The 10307-nt window shown below is 42.8% G+C and overlaps 1 long non-coding RNA gene across 1 annotated transcript in view; it reads left to right on the forward strand.

Annotated features, from left to right (window-relative positions):
- The first annotated feature begins 10101 nt into the window (after window positions 1–10101).
- Window positions 10102–10307, forward strand: part of LOC147378746 (uncharacterized) — a 50640-nt gene continuing 50434 nt past the window's right edge. Inside the window, exon 1 of the long non-coding RNA XR_015148952.1 lies at window positions 10102–10279. This is a non-coding gene — a long non-coding RNA (uncharacterized LOC147378746). The remainder of the gene's footprint in view (window positions 10280–10307) is intronic.

Raw genomic sequence — 10307 nt, forward strand, 5'->3', positions numbered from 1 at the left:
TCTAATAGTGATGAGCATTTCTAGTTTTGGAGCTATCATAAATAGTGATGCTGTAAATATTCTTGTCTCTTGGTACACATGCACATAAATTTTTGTTATGAATGTGATTTCCATATCTTATGATAGGAAAATATTTAGCTCTAGGTAATAGCACCTAACATCTTTCTAAATGATTGCACCAATTTTCCTCCCACTTGTAGCATATGAGAGTTCCAGTTGTGCATTATCCTAACCAATATTTGGTGTTCTCCCAAGTCTGGTGGGTGTCTAGTGGTATCTTATTTTGATCTTAATTTGCACTTCATAGTGACTGGTAATGATGAGCATATTTGCATATATTTATAAATCCTCTTTTGTAAAAGGCCCACTTAGATATCCTCTTTTGTAAATTGCCCATTAAAATTTTTAGCATTTTAAAAATTGGGTTATCTTTTTCTTACGGAAGTTATGTTTATGTGTGAGTCCTGTTTAAGATATATGTATTGCAATTACCTTTTCCTATGATATGTTTCACATCTTCATTCTTAGTATCATTTCATGAAAAGAAGGTCTTTCTTTTAATTTGATACTATTACTTAGTCTTGTTTATGGATATCCTTTTTGTGTTCTGTTTAAGAAATATTTGCCTATGCAGGGTTATGAAAACATACAAATATTGGCAGGTTTTATTAAATACTTTGATGTTGTTTCTATTGCCTTTTAGCTTTCATCAATTCTTTTCAAAGGCAGTTGTAAATACGATTGATCTTTTGAGGATGATTTATAATCTCTTTTCCTCTGCTGTTCTGAGATCTTCTGTTTGGTTTTCAGCAGTTTTACCAATAGGTGCTTAGATGTGATTTTATTGGGCTTTATCTAGCTTGGTATTCATGGAGGATCTTGAATCTGTGGCTTGATGATTTTCATCAGTTTTGGAAAATCCTCTATTATCTATTCAAATATCACTTATGCCCTATTGTCTATATCTTCTCCTGAAACTCTTAATTTCACCTATAATAGATATTTTCCTCTTATAAGTCTGTTACATTTTTCATCTTTTTAAGATTTGAAGATTTAGTCTGGATATTTTTTGTGGTCCAATCTTTCTCTTCACTATTCCTCTATTTGTTGTTGTGGTTTAGTTGCTAAATTGTATCTCTTTTGCAACCCCATGGACTAGACCCCACCAGGCTCGTCTGTCCACAGGATTTCCCGGGCAAGAATTACTGGAGTGGGTTGCCATTCCCTTCTCCAGGGGATCTTCCTGGACCAAGGATCAAACCCACATCTCCTGCATTGGCAGGCAGACTACCATTGAGCCACCAGGGAAGCCATTCCTCTTATTATTTGTGTCTAATCTGCATTCAGTCTATCTGAGTTCTTAATTTTAGTTATTGCCTTTTTCAGTTCTAAAGTTTCTATATGATTTAAAACAAAGATTCTGTGTGGATTTCTATTTTTTACCTTATTAATCAGAGTTATTTTATAATCTGTGTCTGGAACTCTTGTAGATCAACTTATTTTTCCCATTTTTCTCTTAGTCTTTGGTCTTTGTCTTCAGAATATGTGTGGCAGTAATTAATCGAATCTCTGACATTGTGATTTGAAAATTTTAGGAGTAATTCGAGACTCTAGATGGTGCTTTTGCAGTCTGCTAGACTAGGCAATGGCACCCCAATCCAGTACTCTTGCCTGGAAAATCCTATGGATGGAGGAGCCTGGTGGGCTGCAGTCCATGGAGTCGCTAAGAGTCGGACACAACTGAGCGACTTCACTTTCACTTTTCACTTTCATGCATTGGAGAAGGAAATGGCAACCCACTCCAGTATTCTTGCCTGGAGAATCCCAGGGACGGGGGAGCCTGGTGGGCTGCCGTCTATGGGGTCGCACAGAGTCAGACACGACTGAAGCGACTTAGCAACAGCAGCAGCAGCAGACTAGGAAAGACTACATAATGTTTTGAGCTAATCAAGACTAGGTTTAGTCTTTGTGAGAGCTGATTTACTTTCACTTTATTTATGATTTATTCTGGTTATTCCTGCAATGTAGCACTTCAGCAGTTCCAACTCCCAAACTCTGTGAAATGAATGAAAGCTTCTCAGCCTCTTGGCTGTTGCTTACAAACTGGCAAAAGCCTCAAAGTGGACATGCTGCACAAAACATGGGGTTCACTTTTTAGCATTTATATTCAAATAAGGATCTTGGTCCCTTGAGTCTTGACTGCCTTGATAGTTTTTGGATACTTCTGGTCAATTTTTTAAGATTTTATCCAAATTTTATACTTATTTTCATGGGGAAAGTTGATGTAATGTAAATTAGTCTCCTATAATTGGAAGTGGAAATAGCTTGTTGTTATTTGCTCAAGAAGTATTAATATTTTTAGTGCCTACTGTATCCCAGGTACTATTATCCTAGGCACTGGTAAATAATGGGGGTTTTCTTTGTTTTTTTTTTAAGTTATTTATTTATTTTGGCTGCACTGGGCCTTTCTCACTGTGCATGGGCTTTCTCTAGTCATGGCCAGTAGGACGGTATGCGGGCTTCTCATTGTGGTGGCTTCTCTTGTTTGCGAGCACAGGCTCTAGGGACACAGGCTCAGTAGTTGTGCACATGGGCTTAGCTGCTCTGTGTCATATGGATCTTCCTGGACCAGGGATCAAATACGTGTCCCCTGAGTTGGCAGGCGGATTCTTTTCCACTGTACCATCAGGGAAGTCCAATAATGTTTAAGTGCTATTAAAAGTTACTCTTTTCATGGATCTCAAATTCTAGAGAAGACAGATAAAATCAAAACAAATAAGGTAATTTCAAGTAGTGATACAGGCTATGAAGGAAATACACAGTGTGATGTATAAAAGAGTGGCTGGTTATAGAGAGAAGGCTGCTTTAGGAGACAGTCATGAGAGTCATCTCCAAAGAGGGGACACTTGAACTGAGACGTGCAAGATGTGAAGGAGACAGCCAAGTGAAAAAGTGGGAAAAGCAGAGGAGATGGGAGGTGAGAGGGGTCCTGAAGTGCACAGGTAAGTGTGACTAGGACTTAGTGAGAAAAGGAATCACCTGTGCAAGGTAAAATTGAAGAGGAGGTAATCTAAGTAACAGCTAGCAAACTGTATATAATGGGAGGAGAGAGAATACAAGTAGGAGAACTGAAAATGACTCCTAAGTGTGATTTTATTAACAGCCACTAGTTCTGAAGTGACTTAGCATAGCATAGCATAGTTACCATTTACTGAGTTGGAGAAGACCAGAGGAGGAACTTATTTGGAGAATAGGTGTCAAGAGTCCTGTTGTTGACATGTTAAAGTTGAGGTGCCTGTTAGGCCTCCAAGGCAGAGCATGTACATTTGGGATACTGGCAGGAGGATGATATGAGAGCAGTGCAAATGGATAAGCTCCTCTGAAGAATGAGTGCAGAGAAAGAAAAGAAGCTGCATCAGACCCTGGGTGACAACAGTATTTAGATTCATCAGAAGACTAGGAGCAGTTAGAGACACAGGAGGGAAACCAGCGTCATACAATAGTGTTTCAGTTCTTATGAATGCACTAAAAATTAAGGCCTAAGAAATGTCCCTTGAATTTGACGATGCAGGAACATTGGTGACTGGCAGGAACAGGCATCTTAAGAGTGGCAGGAATATCCCTGTAATAGAAGCCAGGCTGGAGTTATGCTGAAGAGCAAAGGGGGCCTCCAATTCTAGCAAAAGGAGGACTGAACTGATACGTGACTCATCACTCTCTAAACACACAGCCATGAAAAAAAAACCAAAACTGCCGTATACTAATGCAGAGGTGGACCACCAATGACCCAAAGGCCAAATCTGGCTAGTGACCTATTTAGTGTGTTTCAGGAGATAGCAATGTTTGCTACATTAAACACACACACACACACACACACACACACACACACACAGCCATGCTAAATTCAAATAACAAATTGAAATGTAGAGTGGCCTCACAAGAAAGGTACCTCACCTGGTATCTCCCTCCAAAGAAGCAACTGAAAGCTAGAGTTGTATGCAGAGCGGCTGACATCAAGAAGGGGTGGGTACAAGTGGGGCAAGAAGGGTGGGGTCATCTCAGCCAGAAAGAGACCCTAAGCTTAGTAGCTCAGGCTGTGATTCACTCACATTAATAGGAGGGGTGGTGTTGGTCTTATGCACTGGAGGAAATGGGAGCTGAGATCCATGCATAAAACTGAGATAATGCAGTTGTTGTATCTATGTTCTGTTGTACTTTACCCTAGGTAGATTCACTCTTTTCTGGTCTCTTTAGACTTGTAGAGTCGATCTCAGTTGTTAGATCAGGCTGGAATCAGGTTAGGAATCTGTAATGTTGACTGTAGATTATGTGTGTTGAACTTCCCTGTCCATAAAGACTGAGTAATCCTACATCTGAATAAGTAGTAATGTCCCAGAAATTGAACTCTTTCTGGAACTGAGCTAGGCATTCTCCTGGGAAATAATTGATGGGCCCCCAGTAACTGCTTTTAATTAGAAGCTGATCCTTTAAAAGGAGATGATCAATTTAGCTCAATTGCAAGTAGTACATTAGGTGGAGGAGGGATCATAGGAGGAACTCTCGGAAGCCAATGATATGATTTAAAGCATCTAGCTCCTTTGGTTTACGTCATAGGTTATCCATAAATTGCCTCTTGCATGAATAATTCTAATTCTCTATTACAACATGTAAATTAAAAAAATTTTAAAGGTAAACAGTGAAAATACTGTCCAAAATATTTTACTCAAGGTCAAGCAAGGCCTGATAAAGAAGCTAAAACTGTACTAGCTAAAACTTTATTAAAACTAGTAGCTAATTCCTAAACAAGGACCCCGTAACATAATCATGGTTTCTTCAGATCAGATCAGATCAGTCACTCAGTCGTGTCCGACTCTGCAACTCCATGAATCGCAGCACGCCAGGCCTCCCTGTCCATCACCAACTCCCGGAGTTCACTCAGGCTCACGTCCATTGAGTCAGTGATGCCATCCAGCCATCTCATCCTCTGTTGTCCCCTTCTCCTCCTGCCCCCAATCCCTCCCAGCATCAGACTCTTTTCCAATGAGTCAACTCTTCGCATGAGGTGGCCAAAGTACTGGAGTTTCAGCTTCAGCATCATTCCTTCCAAAGAAATCCCAGGGCTGATTTCCTTCAGAATGGACTGGTTGGATCTCCTTGCAGTCCAAGGGACTCTCAAGAGTCTTCTCCAACACCACAGTTTAAGAGCATCAATTCTTCGGCACTCAGCCTTCTTCACAGTCCAACTCTCACATCCATACATGACCACAGGAAAAACCATAGCCTTGACTAGACCAACCTTTGTTGGCAAAGTAATGTCTCTGCTTTTGAATATGCTATCTAGATTGGTCATAACTTTCCTTCCAAGGAGTAAGCGTCTTTTAATTTCATGGCTTCAGTCACCATCTGCAGTGATTTTGGAGCCCAGAAAAATAAAGTCTGACACTGTTTCCACTGTTTCCCCATCTATTTCCCATGAAGTGGTGGGACCAGATGCCATGATCTTTGTTTTCTGAATGCTGAGCTTTAAGCCCACTTTTTCACTCTCCACTTTCACTTTCATCAAGAGGCTTTTGAGTTCCTCTTTACTTTCTGCCATAAGGGTGGTGTCATCTGCATATCTGAGGTGATTGATATTTCTCCTGGCAATCTTGATTCCAGCTTGTGTTTCTTCCAGTTTCTCATGATGTACTCTGCATATAAGTTAAATAAACAGGGTGACAATATACAGCCTTGACGAATTCCTTTTCTTATTTGGAACCAGTCTGTTGTTCCATGTCCAGTTCTAACTGTTGCTTCCTGACCTGCATACAAATTTCTCAATACCAGATCAGGTGGTCTGGTATTCCCATCTCTTAAAGAATTTTCCATAGTTTATTGTGATCCACACAGTCAAAGGCTTTGGCATAGTCAATAAAGCAGAAATAGATGTTTTTCTGGAACTCTCTTGCTTTTTCTACGATCCAGCATATGTTGGAAATTTGATCTCTGGTTCCTCTACCTTTTCTAAAACCAGCTTGAACATCAAGAAGTTCACGGTTCACATATTGCTGAAGCCTGGCTTGGAGAATTTTGAGCATTAGAGGTGGCCTAAAACTATTCAACTTTTCTTTTCAAAATGTAAACTGTCTTACTGGGTTTTTTTCTGACTCCAAATGTAATCAGTGTTCATTACAAAAAGGTTAAGTTCTCAAAACAAAAGCCTTTCTCAAATTCCAGCAATTTCAGACTAAGCTAATAACTGTCTTATTTTTACTGAGCAAATGAGTGATTTCTTCAACTCCACTCTAGAAATATGTACTTGGTAGATACTTTTTATTGCCTGAGCAAATTTCTTATAACTTGAAATATTTAAAACTCAGTGTATACTTAAGTAATACTTAAACTCCAGTAAGCTTTAAGTGTTTCAGATCTCGGTAGTTCAGATCTTGTCAAGAATAACCACAGATAAAGTTTATGAAGGGAACATAACAAAGCATCTTCTATGAGTATTTTTTCATTCTCAGGCATTATAGTAGGCCAGATCATGATATTTTTCCATCTGGATTTCTGCAGAATGATTGGCTTGTGCTACAAATCTCTACCTAATTCCTTAGAGTTGCCAAATTAATCCTAAATCTATTCTAGTCGAGGACAATTTTTATTACATCACTTTATAATTTAAGAACTTTCAGTGGCTGATTTATTTCTCTAAACAAATCACCCTAGTTTGACATCAGTGGCCCCCGGGCCTTGCTGTTTCTCATGGATTCATTTTCTTCCCATTCATATGTGTTCCAGGCTCATTGCCACCCCTGTGGATATAGCATCAACTACACATCTTCTGGCAACAATTAAAATTCTATGCTGGTCTCATGACCCTAATCAAAACTTACTCACTTTTCGCTGACCTCTTATGATTTACATTTTACAGTATATTCTGTCTTCTATCCACTGGTATATACTTACTGGCTGGTTTGCTTATATCTCTTCTTTAGTTGGAGAAGACTCTTGAGAGTCCCTTGGACTGCAAGGAAATCCAACCAGTCCATCCTAAAGGAGATCAGTCCTGGGTGTTCATTGGAAGGACTGATGTTGAAGCTGAAACTCCAATACTTTGGCCACCTGGTGCAAAGAGCTGACTCATTTGAAAAGACCCTGATGCTGGGAAAGATTGAAAGTGCGAGGAGGAGAAGGGGACAACAGAGGATGAGATGGCTGGATGGCATCACCAACTCAATGAACATGGGTTTGGGTAAACTCCAGGAGTTGGTGATGGACAGGGAGGCCTGGCGTGCTGCGGTTCATGGGGTCGCAAAGAGTCGGACATGACTGAGCGACTGAACTGAACTGAACTTCTGTAGTTATTTCATGACTATTGTATCTCTGTGGCTGGCTTTATGGAGGTATTGTGTGCACCTTCAGCACATCATGAACTAACACTGATCTCTCAGTGTGGAACCCAGACGTCTCTTACGGATCCCTGCAGCACAAAGTTGGTAAAGGCTTTGGTGAAGAGGGAGGGCAAACAGTGACACCTTCAGGGAAGAATTAGGCCTAATTGTGGAACCTTGCATTTGATCCTAATTATTTAGCATGATATGCTTTAAATATATAGAACTAAATACTTGTTTCATCTTAGTGTAGTCAACTGGTATACATTAGAAATTAATACTGAGCAGACAAATCAATTAATATAAGTATTTCATATTCTAAAATTGTCAGAATGTGACTACTCCAATTCCATCAATATTATGCTGAAGGAAAATTGTATTCCTGAGCTACTGTCTTTGTGTATAAAAGTTACTTTAGTTAATTTAAGCATTATAATAAGTAGGAATGTTTGATTCATTTAAAGTCTAAAAAAGTCTGAACTATTTAGATTTTGTATGATTTATGCTTCTCCACTACTCTGCAATCTAGGCATGTTCTTTACTATACCCCTAGAGAGCTAACCTTCATGTTAATCTACAGATTGTGAGCTGTGTAGGTTCCAGCCTTTCTTTTTCACATTTAGTTTTGCCACTGGACTCGGGGCCTCTGTCCTCACCTGTTATGTAAAGAAGTCAGGTGAAGTTATCACCAAAGCCTCTTCAAGCGTTAGTTTTGCATGATTAATCTGTTGTAGAACATAACTAAAATAATGGTTCTTCTGTAATTCTTTTGGGACTTTTATTGTTGCTAGGAATCACGCTGGAAAGATAAAGGCATCACAGCGAATGTGCACAGAAACACCACTGAATTATGTCCATGTTTTGAGATAGAGACTTAAGCACCAAAAAGAGCTAGTAAAGGATGTTTTGTTCAGTTCAGTTCAGTTCAGTTCAGTCGCTCAGTCCTGTCCGACTCTTTGCGACCCCGTGAATCACAGCACGCCAGGCCTCCCTGTCCATCACCAACTCCCGGAGTTCACTCAGACTCACGTCCATTGAGTAGGTCATGCCATCCAGCCATCTCATCCTCTGTCGTCCCCTTCTCCTCCTGCCCCCAATCCCTCCCAGCATCAGAGTCTTTTCCAGTGAGTCAACTCTTCGCATGAGGTGGCCAAAGTACTGGACTTTCAGCTTTAGCATCATTCCTTCCAAAGAAATCCCAGGGCTGATATCTTTTAGAATGGACTGGTTGGCTCTCCTTGCAGTCCAAGGGACTCTAGAGAGTCTTCTCCACCACCACAGTTCAAAAGCATCAATTCTTCGGCGCTCAGCTTTCTTCACAGTCCAACTCTCACATCCATACATGACCGCTGAAAAAACCATAGCCTTGACTAGACGGACCTTTGTTGGCAAAGTAATTTCTCTGCTTTTCAATATGCTATCTAGATTGGTCATAACTTTCCTTCCAAGGAGTAAGCATCTTTTAATTTCATGGCTGCAATCACTATCTTCAGTGATGTTTTGTTAGTAGTGTTTTAAGGAGAAACATGCTTGGAAAATGTTGAGTATTTCTGGATAGAGAAGTACCAGATGGATGTGTCCTTTTAAATGTTTAATGACATCAAGCACTTTTGCTCCGTATACTCAGTGTGCACGCTAGTTAGGAAGGGCAGAGTCCCCGACCTAGGCTTGCAGGGTGTGAGGGTCTGAGGTCAAAGTGGGTTTGGCTTCTCAGCCTGGACCGGGGCGCCGGAACCCTTAGCTGGGAAGACCTCGGTGAGGCTGCTGCGTTTGTGCACGTGGGCTCCTGTTCTCCCCACAGCCCCACAAGGGACCAACCCCTCTTCTCATCTTGGCAGAGCAGAGTGTTAGCAGCCCTGGTGGCTCGAATCAGGGGCCAGGCAGTAAAGTGACTTGCTCGTTTATGTTGTCTTTGAAATTTGGGGCTCTCATTCCTGCTGGGGTCGGGGACAGCTGCAGTCCGGATAGTGTATAGAGGGTGGGCGCAAGGGCGGTGGCCGGAGCCGCTAGCCTCACGGCCCAACTCCGCCCTTGCCGCCACCAGCGCCTGAGGACGCGATCCCGGCTGCCCAGGCCGCCCCGCCGGGCGCTGGAGTGCCGCCCGCAGAGGGCGTGCCCTGGAGCCGAGCGCGCCCCTCCGCCGCCACCTGCGGGGCCGGCCAGACGGGTGCTGGGCGCAAACCCTTCTGGAGCGCGCGGCGGGCGCGGCGGCGGCGGCGGCGGCGGCGGCAGCGAGAGGAGGAGCCCGGAGCGTGGCCGAAGGGCACCCCGTCCTCCAAACGCTGCCACTTGACTGAGCCGGCCGCTGGCGAGAAGGCGGCGCCACTGCCCGCACAGCTGGACCGCACTTCGCTCCGGGCCGGGCCTCAGCTCCCCCCGCCCTGACGCCCACCCGCCTCGGATGCCTGCTCCCTCCCCGCCGCCAGCCAGACGCCTCAGAGGCGAGCGCCTGCCCGCGGTCCTGTCGTGTAAGTGAACTCCTGGGACGACCTGTCCGTCGGCCTCTGCTCCTCCGTTTTGCCTTTTTGATTTTGAGTGACAGAAATCTGAGTTCCAGGAGGCTTTGATTAAACCGGACCTTTCTGGGCCAGCTGCTTGCTAGAGCCTCGTGTCTCCGGCTCCTAATTAAGAACTTAGCCCCCGCCCCATCCCCCTTGTTCTCAGCCCCCAAATTTAAAGCTTTGCATTAATGAATTGCAGTTTCACCTTCTTCCCTCCTTCTTACCTGAAGAGTGAAGAAGATTTTCAGGTAAAAGATTTGCCTATGAACGTTTAATTTGTATGCCAAGCTGTGAGGCTTGTGCTCCGAATGGCATGTCAAGAGCAAAACGTGAGCTCCCGTTGGAGCTGTGGGAGGCTGAATCTGGAGGTGAATTATATTGCAAATGGGAAATGAAGCAGAGCTGACGGTAAGATCCTTTGGCTGTTAGCGAAGGG

Source organism: Bos grunniens, chromosome 2 (assembly GCF_055505025.1).
Source record: "Bos grunniens cultivar Pamir isolate PY7600 chromosome 2, Bosgru_T2T1.0, whole genome shotgun sequence".
NCBI classification, from domain to species: domain Eukaryota; kingdom Metazoa; phylum Chordata; class Mammalia; order Artiodactyla; family Bovidae; genus Bos; species Bos grunniens.